This window comes from Leuciscus leuciscus (genome assembly GCF_965113295.1).
Source record: "Leuciscus leuciscus genome assembly, chromosome: 12".
Lineage (NCBI taxonomy): Eukaryota > Metazoa > Chordata > Actinopteri > Cypriniformes > Leuciscidae > Leuciscus > Leuciscus leuciscus.
Window position 1 is genome coordinate 34989568 of NC_138736.1, and position 20853 is coordinate 35010420.

The 20853-nt window shown below is 37.2% G+C and overlaps 1 protein-coding gene across 1 annotated transcript in view; it reads right to left on the reverse strand.

Annotated features, from left to right (window-relative positions):
- Window positions 1–20853, reverse strand: part of trappc9 (trafficking protein particle complex subunit 9) — a 225794-nt gene that overhangs the window by 11729 nt on the left and 193212 nt on the right. The gene's annotated exons all lie outside the window — the stretch shown is intronic.

Here is a 20853-nt window from a genome sequence, read left to right on the forward strand (position 1 = left end):
AAAACATTTAGGATCAACAAGTACGTTGGCCATGCAAATGGTTTAGAACAACCTCATACTAAGCATATGAGAAGGGTTTCTACCCGAAGGTTTCGATAAACTTGGTCCTGAGCTTTCCTAGATTCTAGGACATGAATGTCAGCGATCTATTAACAGCCCTCCTGTAAATGTTTAACCATGAGGTAATTTAGATGAATTATTAAGCTGAGTTATACTTAGGTGGACCGCCATCATGTAACAGCATAAATTTTACTTGGAAATCTATATAAAAGCCCAGAATCAGCAGGCGGGTGACCTTTGCAGGAGTTTATCTTCTCAGCTCATTTTTTTCCACATTAGCGCCGACACTCGCTCAGCGATAGCCATCCGTTGGCAAACATGAAGGTGTCTGGTGCTTTCAGACCGCTACAATAAAACCAGTGCCGTACCTACTCAAGAGTTTCGTTCCGCAAGGCTAAAGGAAACATCTGTCTTGTCTTCTTCAAGATCAGGGCACATGCTTTCAAGTGCACTCTACTCAACGCTGCAAGAAATACTAGAGGGAATCAGGTCTGAGGGACACAAAAGACCCTTTCAATCTTTTTCATTCTCAATTGCAAAGCTAGAGAGCAGAGCAACGTCCTTCAAACACAGTTCAGCCTGGTGGACCTCCGCTATTACTCAACGCTGAAAGAACAAGAGGGATATCTCTCACTGTCATGGCTGAATCATCCAGCGCTTCCAATGTGAATGCTTATGTAAGATCAATTAATTACAAAGTGGCACTCTATTGAAATCCCTCAGACTTCTTATTCTTCATCTTCACAAAATTCTCCAATTAATTCAGCCCAAAACTGCTTAACAGATTTCTTTAACACTTAAATTTAACATAAAAGTTTGCAAATCCCCAATGAATTGCCGAAATTACACGTTTCAACTAGTAAAAACAGCTCATATCCGAGGTTGAGGATGTGAACAGGTCAGAATAAATTATTATTATAAATTATTATAATTCGGCATTCTAAAATCTAACCATCAGAGATGTTTATTTCATATGTAATATTTGAATACAGGATTGTGATTGGTCTTTTCATTCTTGCAAAGAGGAAGCACAAAAAATGTCAATACTTCAACTTTTTAATTTGTATAAGTTCAAGAAAGGAGGTTACGTTCACAAACTGCTTTTACTTACCGGTGTGAGTCTTGAAATGTCCCGTTCACAAAGAAACTTACAGTAGCGTCTCAAATATCATGACCAAAGTAATATCAAACATGGCAATGCCCATAAAACTGAAAGGTCTCATCGTTATCATAGGACAAGAGTCCAATCGAGTCGCGAGTTCATCCATTAAATCTTTATTAACTGACAGCAGCTGTTACATCTTGGTGGAGGTAAATCTGGATCTAAAACCTTTAAAACCCGCCACACACGAGACGCTTTTGTGCAGCTCAGACAGTATGAAGTGAAGGACTACTAGCTGTGCAGTCCGGTTCTGTTCACACAGCACGGGTCATCCCTAAATAACCGAACTGTGTGTGAACGTAACCGTGGTAAGGACTCATACAGAACTGACAATAGTATTCATGCTGAAAAGACTCATTTCATCTGAGCATGCATTTATGAGCAAAAACAACAACAATTCAGAACAAAAACATGCTTGTGAATTGCAACTGGCCTTTTCTTTCATGCATGCAAATGTGTACTGATTTGCAAATGCCTTTTTCTTTCATGCAAGGGGAAAATTAATGACAATTCATCACATACAGTATATACGTACAAGAAAGAAAGGCCAAGATCTCAATTGAGTATGTATATAGCCTATATGTGCAAGAAAAGAAAGATCGCAAAAGTATATGTATGTTGAAATGCAATTGATATTTTCTTTTGTGCACATAATGTGACCCTGGATCACAAAACCAGTCACCAGTATATTTGTGGCAATAGCCAACAATACATTGTATGGGCCAAAATTATAGATTTTTCTTTTGTGCCAAAAATCATTAGGCTATTAAGTAAAGATGATGTTCCATGAAGATATTTTGTAAATTTCCTACCGTAAATATATAAAACATTTATTTTTGTGAGTGAATGCAACACATTCGCAAACATAAATGGAAAACTTTAAAGGTGCCTTATGCAACTTGTTCCATAATAAAATATCCAATAATAACCCTTATATGTCATCAGCTAACGTTAAAACATAGTATCTGGCAGAGTGTCAGAACTGACATTCCCCCCACTGCCTTGGTAGCCAGTATATATTGGAGTCGGGACGTTTTGGGGCGTGTACATTTGTAAGGGTGTGTGTGAGGTGATAGCCAATGACAGGCTTTGAGGGCAGGTACACTGAGAGTTACAAACACGCCCAATATTTTGTTAAAGTAATGGCGGACGCAAGCCCTTCTAGCGACGGAGCTTGCCAAAGTATAGCAATGCAAAGAGAGCATCGGATAAAGCCCGGAGTAAAACCAGAGTAAATCTGGGTTTGGCGTTTGTCAGATGAAGTTTGCATTTGGATTGAAGAGCGATGCAGAGTTGGCCACGTTTCTATTGGACAGGTACAGTAATGTAATACCTCATTTATCAGGTTAGCTAGTTAGTCAATGAGTGCTCTAGCTATGTACTGCTGCTAGATTGTTATTTTGCTAGATATCGAAATTATTTGTTCTTGTTAGCTGATCCTACTTTATTAAAAAAAAACAAAAAAAAACATTGATTTAGGAGTAGGATTTATTTCTGCGAGTAGGTCAACATGAGAACTAACGTTATGCAAACGTTAGCTAGCTAAATTACGTCCAAGCAGACGTTCCTTTATTCCATGTGCTGCTGGAAAATATTGTAACAACCTAATGTTCGCAAACATTCATTGTGATCTCTGCAAAAGAGAAAGTAAAAAATATGCTTTGTGGGTTCAGGTTGGTCGACCAAACGTAATAAATTGCGCGGATTTTTTTGCTATATTTTGCCTTGTGCAAGTTGGTCAAAAGACGCATATTGTTTATCCCCTATGCCTGGTACAGTACTGGATAGTCCAGATGACGTCGTGATTAGTTGAGCTGTTTTTGCTCATGTTGGCTTGATATTCAAACTCGTTCCGATCTTGTTATTCAATTATTATCACAACGCTATTTCAAAATGTCACGTTTTCCAAATTTGGAGAAGAGCATTCAACTTTTGATTCTAGTATGAAAGTTTACCTCTGGGGAATGCATATTTGATATTGCTTGCATAGGTTGCACACCAGTCTCTACCCTACCGTCTCAGCTGTGTAACTCTGATGGTCTGTCTGACTGCAGCCTGCAAGCAAAAAGTGTCTCCGCCTACTGGGAAGCAAAGCTGTCAATCAAACTCCGTTAGTAACCGTTACCAGTGTAATTCAACTAATTGCCTATAGGTGGCTCCAAGTTGCATAAGGCACCTTTAAAGGCGATTTTCTCTATTTCGATTTTTTTGCATCCTCAGATTCCAGATTTTTAAATAGTTGTATCTCGGCCAAATATGGTCGTATCCTAACAAACCATAAATCAATGGAAAGCTTATTTATTCAGCTTTCAGGTGATGTATAAATGTATCTCATGTGACTGGTTTTGTGGTCCAGGGTCACATATATGCACACTGAATTTAATGCATTTATTCATGCGCTGCATTGAGAAATGCAGGCGATGCCAATCTAAATTACTAAATGAATAAATGCAGTTGGTGTTTTCTTTCATGCATGCACGTGTACTGAATAATGACCGCATTTTCTTACACACCGAATTTAAAGCCTCTACACATGTGCTGAATTGAGAAATGCAGAAGGACCAAATTACTGAATGAACACATAAAATTACCTGTAGCATATTATTGAGATCCAACATAGAAACGTCAACATATCAGACATTTCATATAGACTAGATATGGAGAAATGGTTTGTCCAAAGGAATAAGCTAAAATTAAAGATCTTCTTTTTACCTGGAAACATAATACAGGACATCCTGTGCCAACTCAATCTCGAGTCTTACATCTGATCAAGCACTTTTGTTTTAGTGTTTTAGAGAGCAGCACAATCTATTATATTTCTGCACTGTCACGTTTACGCTGGCTATGAAATAAAGAGCCGCACAGACTGGCATCACACTTGGCTGAGAGCCTCCGGCTGGCGATGCCTCTTTCTTCAGAGAGAGTCTGATTAAAATCACAACTTCCTGTATTGGATGACACTGAATTACTTCAATTCACTCCAGTTTACATCCAGCTTTAATTATGTTCTTCTATGGCAGAATTCCTGGTACTGGGTTCATCCTGCCACATTCTTCCCTCGGCTCCGGCCTGATCTGGCAGGATATTCACAATCAACAAGGTGACAAAGAAATTCATAGAGGCAGTGAAGCTTCTCCTTGCATCAGATGATAAAGAAGCTCCAGGCCCACACTTTTGCAAACAAATAATTCAAAGCTTCACAGAGCAGAACAATACAAAGAATCAAACACAAACAACAGAATATTCTCTAAGCAAATATATACAATATGAATGATTTATTTCTGAAACATTTTGCCAAGTCTAACAGTATCAGTTTGGATTTAAATTGGCAAATGCTTAATAGTCTATGATTGGATGATTATTGCAGTGATTATTATGTTTCTAGCATGTTATATGTTTGGCAACAGCTCTTCTAAACCTAATTGATGGAGTGTGTAGCTTTTCATTTCTTAAACAACCATGTAGGAAGACAAATCATGGAAGCTCAAATTGTGAAAGAATGGTTGGGAGGGAGACTTTACAGAGTGCTAGACTCTTGCATTGTCAATACAAGATCTTGACCAAAAAATGATGCACCTTTGATGGAAATAAATGTTGTGATGTTATTTCCAGCAAGAGGTGCATACATTTTTGGTCAAATCTTGTACTCTGTAAAGTCTCCTTCACCACATCCTAAACACTTTCAATGAATATGGCCATGATGTGTCTTCCTACATGGTTATTTAAGAAATGAAAAGCTACACACTAGGTTTAGAAGAGCTGTTGCCAAACATATCACATGCTAGAAACATAATAATCACTGCAATAATGATCCAATCATAGGCTCTTAAGTATTTGCCAATTTAAATCCAAACAGCGACTTCTTTTTGGCCGAATTTGGTCTGAATGATAAGAAATACCCACAGAGATCCTGAAAGCTCAGTTGTGCTCATTGTGAATCACTTTCAATGTTCAGCTAACCTGACAGACTCTAATCAATAATCAGTTATTCCTGAAATGCAAACACAGGTTATGGTGTCAGGTACACAACCCACAGAGCTGATCAATGACAGAAGGAAAACGGCGCTTGGCAAGGTGACGCCATGAAACTGCTCCACAGAGCTGTCAAATGAGCAAAGCAGCACATAAAAAGAGAAAGGGAAGGCTGGATTGGATATGAAACATTCTCCGCAGGAGGTCTGTGTCTACTGGAGATTTCATTCGGCCTTAGAAATGATTAATCTAAACTAGATTCACTGCACAAAATGATTTGTTCATCGTCCTCCTTTGAAGCTGATGCTGGGAATCTTTGACACGCCACTGCAAATCTTTTGAGAGGGAATAAAGGACAGTGTTGGGTCTGACTGGATTTAAGAACCAGGACATTGCCTATTATATATTCGGACCAAAAATTGTTTTAAATAAATAAATGTCAACTATTTCAGGCGATTTTCTGTTACTTTGAGTGCCACACTGAATGTGTCAAATGCATAAATGTAAATGTCAATAAATGTGATAAAGGCTTTATCCAATTTATAGTGTTTGCACTTAACCCAGACTTTCTCACACACCAACTGGCAAAATCCTCCACAGGGGCAGACGTCAAATCAGCACTAGCCAAAGATGAATTGCCACTTACTGCTTGTGTGTTGCCAACACAACGACTTGGCAGAGATGCTTCTGCCTGGTCCTTCAGTTGCCATTTTACATGGACAGGTACTATTTTTAAACGGTACTGCAACAAAGCAAAACTGCACTCTGAAATACAATGGCTATTCGCTAAATTTAGGTAATTTTCAGACCTGTAGCTTATTTGTGTTCTTCTGAAGAAGTTAAAATGTCACAATGTTGAATTCTCTTCTTGGTTTGTTCGCTTTCACAAGCCAATATTTCAAAGCAGACTAAAATTTTGCTCAAATCAGCATCTACGGATTTCAAGGAGAGATGGACGTCAGCTCTGCAGGCTTTTACTGGCCTTCTTTTTGTCCATCAACATTATTGCTATTATCAGTTTGAGTGGGATTTCAGACTGTGTCTGGAAAAACAACAGCCATTTTAAGAGAAAAGGGCATATTTGTTTATAAAATCTAAATAGAAGTCTGAAAATCTTGAGTGGACCCAAGTAAAAACTGCAGCCATATTAGCCTAGATGAACCAAATTAAGAGAGAAACGAACCAGACTCCGAATCATTTCTAAAAGTGGGGGGACATTTTTAAAAGTGGTTGCCCCTGATAGAGATGAAATATTTGGAAGTGCAGTTTACTACTCTAAAAGAACAGCACAATGTCTTCTTAACTCTGAGCTTTAGGTTATTGTTTGCACAAATGATTGTTATTAAATGCAGTAATGACTGTGGTGTCATTGGCTCTAGCAGTTTGCGTTCTGTCAGCAATACACCAACATGTTAGAGGGTGGAACCACAGAAGTGAGATTTAATTACAGAGCAATGAGAGTCGTACATGCTGCAGCCTTTCTATAACTTTCTCATTCTGCCATGGGGTTAAATAAGATTGGATGCATATAGAAATAGTGTAGAAATTATTTTTTAAGAGCTTGTGTGAAGAGCTCTGTAATGGATATGTGTCTGAATTTTAGGTTGAATGATGCATCACATTATTGTGCATTTTTATTAAACATAAATATTGAATCATTGTCTGACCAACTACTTATACCCTACTGCTTAGTGGCACAATAATCCTTTATAAAAAATGGTACAAGAGGGTGATGTTGTCATGCAAATACATTAATATGAGCATGTATAAAATATTTAAATAGTGCTATGCTACAGAATGCGGCTTTTATGGAGACCTAGCATACAATTTAAGACTACGCACACAACATTTATAGAGCAAAGACTGAATATTAAAATGAAAAAAATGACCAAATAACCCAAGAGCTTCAGATTGGCATTTACATCTCTGGTGATTGGCTCAAAAAGTGTGCCACAACTTGAGCGCCAGTGAGTGCCAGCCAATCAACTAGCATCATACACCAACTTGGAATAAACAGAAAGGTTGACTGGAGCTGCCACAAGGACAAAGTCTTTAACAGAACAAGACATAACCTACACCAAATAGGTCTTCAGATCCCCAGTCAATCAATGATCTGCCATTTGAACAGAGCTCAATTGGATCTAGGTGCCGAGGGCCGGGTCTCCACCGGGAGCTCTTCCACACAAAGGTTTGTCCTCATAATCCAGTTTTCCTGGTGAAGAATTGATTAGGCATTTTATGTGGGAGGATGTAGGTATGAGGGCAGCATCGACTACTAACTGGCCTCGGCAACCTGATCAATTACGCCAACACCTTTGGCTGCAAATATATGCACAACAATGCAGAGCCACAATCTTCCAAGAATGCTGACATCCAATATCCACACGGGAAGCGTCCAAGAAATCTAAAGTGTGAAGAACAAAATAAACACTTGGGAATCATGGGAAATTGTCAACAAGCTTCTAAACTGAGTTTGTTCACAGAATAAAACCATAAAAAAAAAAAAAGTTACAATGTTGCATTTTCTCATTGGTTCGTTTGCTTTTACAAGCCAATATTTCAAAACGAAAATGAGCTTATAGCAGCATTTATAAATTTCATGATAGATGGACAACAGCTCCGCAAGCTTTACTGCATTCTTTCAGTTCATCAACATTTTTTTATTGATTTTTTTTATTGATGTCTGATGTTGCTGGGAGGATTCGCAGAATAAGAATTTCATTGTACTGTGTGATGACCGTTTCCTGTACATATGACAATAAAAGTTATAATTTTTGCTATTATCGGAGAAGTCAAGGCTGCGTTTGGAAAACAACCATTATTAAAAGGCATTTTCAGAGAAAAAGGCATGTTTTGTTAATAAATTACAGCAGAAATCACCTCTGATTAACATAAATATGAAAATCTTAGGTGGTTCCTAAATGCTGCCAAATGTGCCTACACGAACCAAATAAAACAGAGAAATGAACCCGGCTATGAAACACCTTCGACTGTAGATTTACGACTGTAGTGACTGTAGAGCCACGACCCTCAAAAAATGCCAATATTTATTATCCACACAGGAACATCCAAGAAATTCTAAAGTGTAAGTCATTCCTGTTTTGAAGGATGAAATAAACACCTGGGGATCTTCTAAATCTTGGTTCAATCCATCTGAGAGTGAGACATGAAAAGAGACTAGTTTCACAGAACAAAACATCCCTTTGATGAGAACCATGAAAAAAATCATTTTATCCACCAGGATAAAAATTAAGCTGTTGCATTTCCTCCTTGCTTCATTTGCTTCCAACAAGGCAACATTTAAAAATAGACTGACATTTATCTTATAGTATCATTCACAAACATCAACATAGATGTGCAAACAGCTCCAGAGGCTTTTACTGACCTTATTTAAGTTCATCAACATTTATGATTTATAGAAACGTGAAAATCTCAGGTGGTTACAAGTAAAAATGTGCCAACACAAACAAAATTAAGAGAGAAACAAACCAGGCTCTAAAAAACCTTTGAGTGTAAATGTGTGTGCAGTGCAGAGCACAACCCTTGAAAAATGCAGATATCTAATATCCACACGGGAAGTGTCCGAGAAAATCTAAAGTGTATAGTGTGTTAAATTCTGTTTTGAGGGACAAAATAAACACCTGAATCATTGAAAATGGTCGACAAGCTTCTAAATCTTGGTTGAATCCATCAGAAAGTGAGACAAGAAAAGAAACTAGTTTCACAGAAAAAAAATGAAAAAAAACATCCCTTTGATGAGAACCATAAAAAAATATATAAAAAATTTTTTTTATCCGCCAGGATCAGAGGGCAACGTCTACCTGGCGAGACTTCTTAATCTTGGGTCTTGTGAAAGGGGCACAAATACCAGTTTTGTTACTTGGCTCGGCTAAGGTTTCCTGAGTGCTGCACCAACCAGCTATTAGCGGCAAATCCTTCTTTATCAGGTACAAAGGGAAACTAATTAGGAGTTTCAATTTCTCAGCATGTTTTAAACAACCTACGATCAGAAGAGAGCTAAACAGCTGCCGGGAAAACCTTTAAAACGACCCCACACGCACACAAACACAATCATCAGTAATGCCGACTGTCTTTCCCTGTGGCCTTCCCTGATTATCCCGTAGGGATTATAATTTGATTTGATTCCTGACTTGACCTGCTGTGGAGTTTAAATTTAACCTGGTAATTATAGGTTAAGAAGACGGGGGTAAACGGCTCCTGAAGATTTTCATGATTGTAATAACTTCACACATCATCTCTCCAGTTAGCAAACACCAACCCCATACACACTCCAACTATCTGGATATAAAAATGGCTGCTTATTCCATTTAAAACAGAGTCAGTTATTGTTGAACATTAAAAGCAAAAGGTTATAGGTCTAAATGCTTACTTTTGTTCATTTTGCAGATACTTCTAACCAAAGCGACTTAAACCATTGCACACTACAAGACAAATTTACATTACACTACATTACAAACTGATAGAGAAGAGAAGAAATGACTGAATAAAGTCGATATTTAGTTTTTTGCCGCACAAAAAGTATTCTCGTCGCTTCATTAAATTAAGGTTGAACCACTGTAGTCACGTGGACTATTTTAACATTGTCATTTCCTACCTTTCTGGGCCTTCAAAGTGTTAATTAAATAGCTGTCAATGGAGCCCCATTTTAAAACTTGATTAAATGTAGTCCAATTCATGACAAGTGACTCTATTGAACTGATTCTTTTGAATAAGAGAGAATAGAATAGAGTATTGGATATAACTGGAGATATTATATATTATTAACTTATAATATATTTGTATACGTTTATTTTTATTTAACTGTATACGACTATCGGTTTTGGATTATATCTGTACGGAAGCTTGTTTCCACCACTGAATAAAAAATAAGGTAATTGTGACTTTTATTCTCAGAATTGCATGAAATAAACTCACAATTCTGACTTTTTTCCTAAGAATTGCAAGTTTACATCACACAATTCTGACTATTGTGTCTAAAAAATTAAATGATAAAATAATACTTATACTAAATTAAAAACTATGGCTAAAAAAAACTCTGAAAACAAATACTACATAAAAAGGAAATGACTACAGTTCCAGTCTATCAGTATGTGGATTATTAACAAGGACACCTTTAGCTAGCGCTGTTGGAGAGCCTGAAGTTAACAGACTCTCACCATTCTATTAAAAAAATACTAAACCACAAGCATTTGAAACAGCATGTACTGCCTTACACTTGAGGAACTCACACGGAAAGCTTGGAACCACACACAGCGTACCAAACTTTCCCATGCAAAATGAACCAAATGACACAGTATAAATAACCAAACGACACAAAAGACCATTCATACCATTCATAAAATGCTCTATACTGACAGCTTTGAATCATTCAAGCTTAGCTATGAGACACACGAAGCCTCCCTGTAAATATTTGTTAGTTCAGTAAAGATGAACAGTAATTGGCCTAAAGGGGTATAAGGGCCAGCGGCGGGCGTTTCTGTAACATCACAAGCTGAGTGAATGGAAAGATAAACACACAGGCACTCTTATCAGTCAGATAGTGGCTGCGGGGAAGACACAATGCATTTGACTCTTGCAGGAACTAATATGAACAAACTATTAAAAAGCCTGTAGCATGCCGCTTTCATACTAGGAGGAGCTGTTTAACATGTATGCGTACACACAGGCAAATGCATGTAATTATTGCATTGGGATGCAAATCACACATTGGAGGGTAGCGGGAACACCAATTTTTTTTCAAGGATGCAAAAGTTGTTGGAAGAAAACAGCAGTGTTTCTTTTTAAATTGCAAAAACAATCAACTCAAACATTACTTGGGAGAATCTCCGTTGCTCTCCTTCATCTTGGCGTTGTCTTGGCCTAATTATGTAAATTAAAACACTGTTTGTGCCATTCTAAGCACTTAATGGGCAGAAATAAAAGCTACAGGACCCATGAATCAACAGCCAACACACACACACACACACACACACACACACACACACGTAAACACAACCCATTTAAACAATCTAATCACTTCTGTCCTTGGTCACTAGAACTATGTGAGAGTGTTTTAATGAGGTAAACAGTTTCCATTGATTACACAGTTAGAGAAAGAGAGGCTTGAGATGTACATGTACGCAATACCATAACATAAAACTGATACAATGAGCACGTTGGGGAAAGAACTGTTGTTTGGCTTGCTAATGTTCGTGAGGTTGACGGCATTGCATCTTTGAATCACGAGGAGTTTTGTTTGAGACACTTAGCAAGCTGCAAGGAAACAAGATTCCATTAAAAAGCAAATTGGGATTGGTTACTTTACATGTCGGTCACAGTCTCTTTTAATCTAGTAGCGGTTTAATGAATTAATGTGTATAAACAGTGTTTTTACCCATTATATTATGTTCCAGTTTAGCTCTTCCTGCCTACCTGGAAACAAATTAAGACTTACAAATGACATGGAAACCTATACAAAATGCAAATGTGATTTATTATAAAATGTCATATGAAATTTGCAAATGTAAAATGTACAAATTGCATCTAAAAATAAACATAAAAATTACATTAAAACTTACAAAATTAATGATCTAAAAAAGACCCTGAAAAGACTACAACTTAAACCATACAAATGATCTCTAAGTTCATAAGACAATGTTTTGTTTTGTTTTCTAGGAAGACTATTTATAATAGGTGGATAAATGTATATTGGGATCAAATCGATGTGGATGGGAAAGCCATAAGGTTTATGAGTGAGAACAATAGAAACATGAATGGGGCAGTTCGCCACACCAGACATAGGTAATAGACTGCAAAGAAGCTTACAGGGGGCAATCATTGTTTTTATCAGCCTTCTCTAAAAAACACACGACATTGTCTTAGAAAATGTTTCATAAAATTCATAGTTTTAGATATAACATCGTCAGATTTAAATTAAAGCATGAGCAGACTTGTGGCTTCAGCCTAAATGTGTTTCCAAGTTGCTACAACACAGCCACATAAATTTTTTTTTTATACATTTAAAAATGATATTCTTAATATTTTTATTTTATGTTTGAGCTTGAAAATGAACAACGTTTTGACCCAAAGGGTCTTCATGACGAAGACCCTTTGGGTCGAAACGTTGTTCATTTTAATAAATCCTTGGGAGCAGAAGTGGCAGTGTGCCGATTCTTGTTTATTTTGAGATAAATGCTTCATTTGATCGAGCACCTGCCAAAAGTTTTTTTGGATGTGCGCACATTTTTTTTATTTATTCATGAACTCACATTAATAACAGTCTGAGTAATAAGTCTTGAACTGTAAACTCTCAAGTGTTGGCTTTCTAAATTTATGTTGGTTATGTGTCTATTCAGACTGACATATGAACAGCAACCTTTTTATTTTGGGTATGTCATACATGCCTCCCTTGCCAAAATGGGGGTAGCAATAAATGGATGCAGATTGATGCAAACATTATAAGATATTAAATGGTGGGTTTGAAGTTATTTAAACTGTTGACATGCTAACATCTATCTACCTGAATAAAAACACATCCAGTTTAACGCTGTTGTATGACAACTGAACTGAGCTGGATAATGACTTTTTTTTGCAGAACTGCTTTATAGGTGAAATGAACTAATTTAATAATTGATGATATTTACAACAGAACTGAATCAACACTAAACTGACTTCAGCTGAACAACAGCTGAAATACATCATTGTCCTGTTTTCACTGTAAAGCTGCTTTGAAACAATCTGTATAGTATAAAGCGCTATATAAATAAAGGTGACATGACTTAGCGGCGCAGTCATTTGAAGGAAACTCTATGAGTCCCTGGGTTTGGACAAAGGCTTTGTACACTGAAGGATGTCTGTACACCCAGTACACCTTTAGCACAAAGACTCTATTGGTGCAACATGGTGACAAATGCTCAAAAATGTCTCGACTGACAAAATACAGACTTGTAGTCTAGCTCTCTGCACAATAATGTACCAAAACTGGAAAACATCATAAAAAAATGTGTACTATTTTTACCTGAAACAAGAGTAAATACCCTTCAGATACCGGTTCAGACGACATGAGGGTTATTACATTTAGAAAATGTCCAACCCAAACAAACTAAATTAAATTTCCACCATTTTATCAATGGCCAGTTTCCATGCCCACCTGCGGCAGAAGCTAAAAAAAAAGATAATTTAGAGATTGTGTTTTTTGTTTCTCTCTGGAAAGTTCTCTGAAACTCTAAAACTTGTGCCGATGATAAACACAATGTCCGAAAACTCAGAGCTTCAGTTTATCTTAGTAAAGCTGTCAGGATTGGACACACAAACATCAGCACAGGCGTTTCAGCCTGCCGTTCAGAGAGTTTCTCCACCATCTAAACAGAGAGTCTGCGTGTACTCAAACTAAACAGTTAAAATGGCTCACTCAGAAGTCACAATTTATTAACATATGACCACATATGCTATAAATATGAACATTTAAATATTCAGCAACGTTGCCTTACCATGATTACTTGCAGTATGGACTTTGATTATGTTTCTATTCAAAATCTAGAGAAAATACAACTGAATTCATCTCATAACATTGTGGTCGCTCCTAAATAGAGGTGCAAGAGAGCCCATTTGATAGGTTAAAATAAATAACCGAACACTTTTACGACATGATCTGAACCATCACATCGGTTTACGAGCAGTAGAGAATGACAAATCATAAAATTATGCTATCACTCAGACAATTTAAAAATATAAAGTCCCTAAATGGTTTCGCCGTCCTTGGATGCTAAAAGTCAAAATAACAACAACAACATTATCCATCATTTTCTGCTGTCTCAGAGCGCAGCTCGTGCTACTACAGAGAGTTTCGTCATGAAGCGGACAAACAATCCACTCACTCCCGCCAGGACGAGTCCTTCACAACACAGAAGCCTGCAGGGACGGAGATCTTTAAAACAACTGAGGAAGTGCAGATCATGATCCATCATTTCTGTTCATGAGGCTTAAAAGGAATCATTCTCTCTCTCTCTCTCTCTCTCACACACACACACACACACACACACACACACACACACACACACACACACACACACACACACACACACACACACACACACACACACACACACACACAGATATCAGATTCTATATGCTGTGATTTATTTGTCATTGAACACAAAAGAAGAATTTTTGTAGAATCTGAAAAGGACAAACACACCATAACATAATCATGAAATTATGACTTATGCTGTATATTCAAACACAAAAAAGCTCATCACATGACTTTAGAAGACCTGGAATATTATACAAGAAATACAAACTCATTTTTTTTTTACTTTTGGAGCTAAGCAGACCTGGTCATTTTAGAAAAGTGTCATCTAAAGATTCTGCTGAAAGTCATATAGGTTTGGAACGACAAATAAATAATGACAGATTTTTTTAATTTTGGGGTGAACTACTTCATTACAGAGCCAATCAACTCTAGAAATATGTCTGGCGTGAAAACGACAGGACATTAAAAACACCTCGCCTGCAGCACAAAGAAACTCAAGAGTGACATGGATCCAGCTCTTCTTGCCATTAAAACGAGCAAACATAAATAATGAAAGAAACCCTATTAGCCATTGAACTGAAGTACGATATAAAAATATATACACACTCACACTCTTGTGTTTATTTCCTTCATTACATAGCATGAGTCATAAGTGAGACACCGGATGCACTGATTGCAGGTCTGGATTTGTCTTTAATTGCACGTCTTCTCTCAACAGTTCATGAATCCACTTTATTTAAAATGCTTTGGGCTTTAAAGGCAGAAACGTTCTTGTTGTTACCCTTTGCTGTCCTGGTCTTACGTTTACACACATGCACAACAGGAAAACAACAGTTTGCTTGGTATGACTGGAGCCATATATATATATATGGGTTTCATATATAGTACAGATAGTTCTATATGATGCACATCCTCCATACACATCCAAAACACAGACACATGCACAGTATTTTTAACACTTCTAGTCATCAAAATCTGCAAGAGGCGATGACCCATGTTGAATTCGGAACCAAATACTAGTACACTACTTTTACCACATCTTTCTATGGAAATAGTAAGAGTAGTATGCGGTTCCAAATTCAGCACAATCACGGTCCAGTCATTAATACAACACATCTGATCATGTGTCTAATCAACCTCCCAATCACAGCCTTACTGTCACAATACAGCCACAATTATCATCACTTACTAACTGATCTGAGCTCAGCCTGCAATGAACAGCACCATAAGTCAATAGGAAACTGTAGGTGGATCTGAGCTGATCACTGTCAACAACTGATTAAAATGAATGAAAACATTCTTCATTAGAAAAGCTGAATATTGTCAGAGAATGACTTCCCCATCACCACATGGAATCACTGGCTGTCAAGATTCATCTATAATTTCAAAGTTAAATTGCAGAGTAAATGTGAACACACATGGGTACCCTCCTCCATCATTAAAGTTAAAATACTTTTTATAAAATTTAAAAGAGTCTAAAAAAGTTCAGACTCTAACATTTGATTGGATGAACATGCTGTACAACTGCCAATGTACACACACCTGAACGACTGCATTAAATCAATTCAAAGTTGTTAAGCCTAATGCTAAATAAATTTTCCGGTGGACGAATTGTTAAATCTATTTAATTATTAAAAAATATATTTATTGAAAATCTGTGTTTTTGTATTGGCCTTTTATTAAAGCTAAAAGAAAAGAAAGAAGCCAAAGAGGCTTGGGGAGAAATCAATGCAAGCGAGTTGGTTGCGGGTTTAGACAGGTGTTTTTGCACAGTTAGATCAGAAGTTAGCGTGTTCAGCTCATTTACAGCGACGTCACGGGACTGATTGCAGACGAGAGCATCTGTTAAAGACGCTGTCTAATAATAACTAGGCTGCAATGAAGAAGAAAGCTCAAACCATCCCCTGTAGGAAAGCACAAACAGATCATGTCAAACAGCTAATGAGAGGTGACACTCATTTGGGCGCCTCTCAGAAAGAATATCAGATCCTTTAATGCTATCAGGATTGTAACAGGAGTACACTGGCACAACAAGTAATGTCTAGTCCTGAACAACACATCCAAATCTCTAACCTGAGGGACTTAAACTGTGTCCTAAACAGACATGATGTGACAGGGTGAGTCATTTTTCTGTCCCCTTTCAAAGCAGAATATCAGGCAATATGCTTATTTGATGCGGTTTGGACTAAAGAGATTTCGCTGTGGGCGGAGCTGAAATTGAAATAAATCAACGACACATCTAAATGCATGTAATTTCAGAGTATTTTTGCACTATTTTATTTGTGCAATATGCATACAAAAGGTTTATCTATTAAATAAATCAAAAATAGGTAAAATAGCCCATTTTTAAGCTACACAATCTTTTGGCCCTCTAGCGGTTAAATAAAACTGCATGCATTTTGCGGAAGAACATTGTTTTGGTTGTGCTTCGGCTCTGCGTGACTGTGCGGATGAATATGGATATTCTACTGCTCATAAAACATTCACTACCAGTCTTAAGAGATATAACCAGTTTAGAAGGAAAGTATCTCAAGCTGACGAGCTGAAGACGTTACTGTAGCTTTACCCATTAATAGGCACGGTACTTCCTTGAAAATAAATTACAGCACAGCGCTACAACAACCGTAATGAAATGACTCTTCACAATAGATAATGCTTTACAATCACCTCTTTTAGAGAGCTACATATGACAATTTATCTGTTCAATAAAATATCCACTTGTTGAGTAATACATACACCATCTCTGCATTGCTATTACAACATTTCAAATCCCTCAGTTCTCGGCATATCCGAAATGCCAAGCCGATGTTGATTCTTGTTTTATTACGAGCTCTGTCGGGTTTTCTTGTTGCCAGAAGACTCTCCTCTGTTTGGCGTTTTATTTAAAAGGGTCATTCTCTGGAGGTTGGATATTTCCATGTCAACCTTTTCCGCTCGTTGCGACACAAACCTATGCCACTCCCACACCAGACACATGTCAAAATATCCGGAGAAACTTCTCTATTTACAGATATACTGGTCTAAAATGTATATACTTATCATAGGCTTACCATGGTGAATGAGGGCATGACAAAACACATTTTGGAAGGAGTATTGATATTTATAAAAATGTTGTTCATTTTGAACCAAAAAATTACACAGTATACTTTTAAAGTGGAATAATATAAGCATTTCTTTACTGTTTGAAAACATTATTGTTCTCAAATGGAGGAAGACAAACTTGCAAGGACTGTTGAGCCCGTAATAAGTCATTGCGCATTTGAGCCACTTCTATTCAAAGTGACATCAAAAACCACAAATCCCTTTACTGTAAGACTATAAATGTCACAATCAGCTGCAGGGTCATTATTTAGTAGAACGAAATAATAACATGATGTTTTTTTCTTTCATTCACTCTGATAAACAGTTTAAATTAGTGCATTAACGGAGTGATGTTTTCCTCTGCACTGTAAAAAAATAAGAATTTTTATGAATTAAAACAACTTTTCACAAATCGTTTGCCAAATCACATATATAAATAACTATTGTGTGTCTTCATGTTCTGTTTTCGCTGGAGGAAAACAATAGTGTGATAAGGGGTGATTCGTGAACGCAACGTGAAGTGCTGGGCGGTCGGTAGAGCGTTATAGCCAGATAAATTACAAAACACACGGAGAAACTTCAGGCTTAAGTTTGTTGGTGCGGCGAATGACTAAATTGCCCGAATCAAAGGTATTTTCCTCAATGTAATCTTCCTCCAAACAATGTTCACTGCATACTCTGACATCAGCGGCCATTGAAGGGTTTTTCCTTTTCAGAGCCGCTAGCCAGTGAAGCAGTGACGTTACGTTTTACTTCTCTTTTGCCCTTTGCTTTAACGCTATTTCTACAACCAGGAGCAATACAGTAGTGCCCCTCCTTTTGACTTATGTGGCTTTCCAGTTTCCATCTTTAAATGTCTCTGTCTTTAACTTTCCCTGTCAGTCCTCTACTAAATATCTATGTACCTCAAGCAAGACTTTGAAGACAACCAATCCCGTGACGTCACACACTGTGGTATTGCAAGATGGCGGTGGCGCTATAACCAAACATCCCTTTTTCTTTAAAATGATTACATTAATCGTGTTTGTTATACTTCATTTTTTATTAAACTGGAAATCAGTTTACTAAATAATGTTAACTTGACTGACTGCTTCATTTCCACTTTCAAATTAATATATATTATAAACTATTTTAAACTCAGTACAGTATTAAGTGGGCACCATTTTGGATGATTTTTTTTTTCTTTTTACTCACCTTGATGCAGTGCATTTTGTCATTGCCTTCAGCAAAGGATGCACCATAAGAAGATATTTCATAAGACAGCATCATAATGCTGCTCACGTACCTTTTAAAACAGCCTACGTACTGAGAGCACACCTAATGCCTTAAAATGCAGGTAAAAGAGCTATTAACACTGAGCAAAAATAAATTTTTTGGCGAAATGTACTAAATATTTCTAAGACGTACCATTAATTTAGCTCCTGCCGAAAGGTTGACAGTGAGTGCAGTTATTATATGTTCGAAAAGTACTGACGTAAAAGAAGAAGATGAAATTACAAGAGTACAAAAAGGAAAACAGTGGACAAAAAGGGATGAAAGCAGAGTACATCGAGTCCTTTCATTATTCTGTCTCCAGACAGTTTAAGCTTCACTTTTTGACCTTAATCAGTTTTGATTAAGTGAATTACATCACAACATTAAAGGTCTCTCTCTCTAATTGATCAGAGGCAGGAAGTTGCAGAGAGAGGGACAAAATACTGATGGCAATGTCTGCGGTGATTAAGAACATAAAAACGACACATCAAAGCCGAGAGATCGAGGAGCATGTTTGATGCCGCTTCACAGACTCCGAGGTGAATGTTAAATACTCCGTTTAGATGGAAAGGAGGAGGTAAAAACACAGAATACTGATGGGAGGAATCAATGCGAGCGAGTAAAAGAGCTTGTTTGATTTGCTAGATCTTCAGTTAAATGGTCACTACTACGGTTTAGTAGCATGTAGGATTTCTTTAATGCATCCTTTAAACTGCTGTTGATGCTCATGTCCATGCTGATTCATCCACTACTAGCCTGATCTCATTCCTACAGACTATTTAAAGAGGATCTATTATGCTTTTTTACATCTTCAACTTTCTTAAGTGTCCAATGTTGCTGTTTGAGCATGAAAAAGATCTGCTAAGTTACAAAGCCACTCTCCCAAACAAGGGACTTATTCTCTATATCAGTGTGCACTGTTTCTGATCTCCCATTGTATTAAGGTTTCTTCCAAGGACGTACATGTCATAATATTCCTTATTATATATTCCCGCCTAAGGCATTTGCAAAATAAAAGGGTGGGGTCTGGATGAGTTGTGTTAGTAGTGTGTTGAAAAACCTGTGATTATGGTAAGGGAAGTGACATTTCCCAAACACACTCGAAGCGGTTGACCAATCACCACACAGTGGTCCAGCCGACAAATCAGAGCACATTTGGAAGGAGGGGCTTCAGAGACAGGAACTAAACAGAGTGTTACTGACAGACTGGGGCCCTGTCCCAAATGGCACACTTTCGGTCTTGTGGACTTACAGAACAATGGCTGCTGCGTGCACGTCTCCGTTTAATCCATGAGACTTTAGGGTGTCCTATTTGTCATTTTAGGTTTCAGAAGGATGCTCACGAGGTCGTAGGAAGACTGCGAGTGTTTAGGGTGCCATTTGGGACAGGGTCTGAGAAGAGAGGAGCTGCAACAATGTCAAATAAGATAAAAAAAAAGGTGTTTTTTGAACATTCAAACCTATTGTAGTAGAGCGCAAGAACTAAGACTTTTTAAAAGGGCAAAATATGGCATGTTTACTTGTTATAACTTGTTTTCTTAATGCACATTCTTGAGGCAGAGACATTTATGAATAATTCATCATTAAACACTCTTTTTTTTTTTTTTTTTTGAAAAACAATGTTTGTCTAATCTTTTATCCAAATTGCTCTGCCTACGAAATACGTTTCAACTTACGGTTGACTTTGCCAAACCTTGTCATACAGAAAGCATTTTTATAATGTACTCTATTAAATTCAAATTTTATTTAGAAATATGTCACATTATAAAAGTAAAAAGGGTTGCAAACACTGTATCAAGGTAGTTTTCATACTCGACTGATCACTTGATCCAATCTTGTGAATGAATCCCACCTGCTGCAAGTCTCTTTTCAAATTTTACACTGAAGAAATGAGCAAAAAAGCAGCTTGTCACTGGAGCAATATCCTCAAAGCATGCATTATCACCAAAAGATACTTTTTTTGCATATTTATAGTATCTTAAGACACTAATATACACCTTTTAGGGGCAGATACAAAGCAGATACAAAGATACAAAGCAATACCTTTAAAAGAACTGCCTCAGAGACAAGTAAAAGGTCCAATTTTGCACATTTTCTGTACATTCTGACCAAGCGATTGAAGCTTGGGTGTGGTTACTTCATGAAAACCACATTTACAGAAACCACATGGTTTAGACTCATCCAGATCAAAGCAAAATCTCTAGTGTAGAAATTCACTAAGTGTGTTTATATTGCTGGGAAGTAGCAGACTGTTGATTTGAATCCTCAGGAAATAGATTTGACTACATAGTGC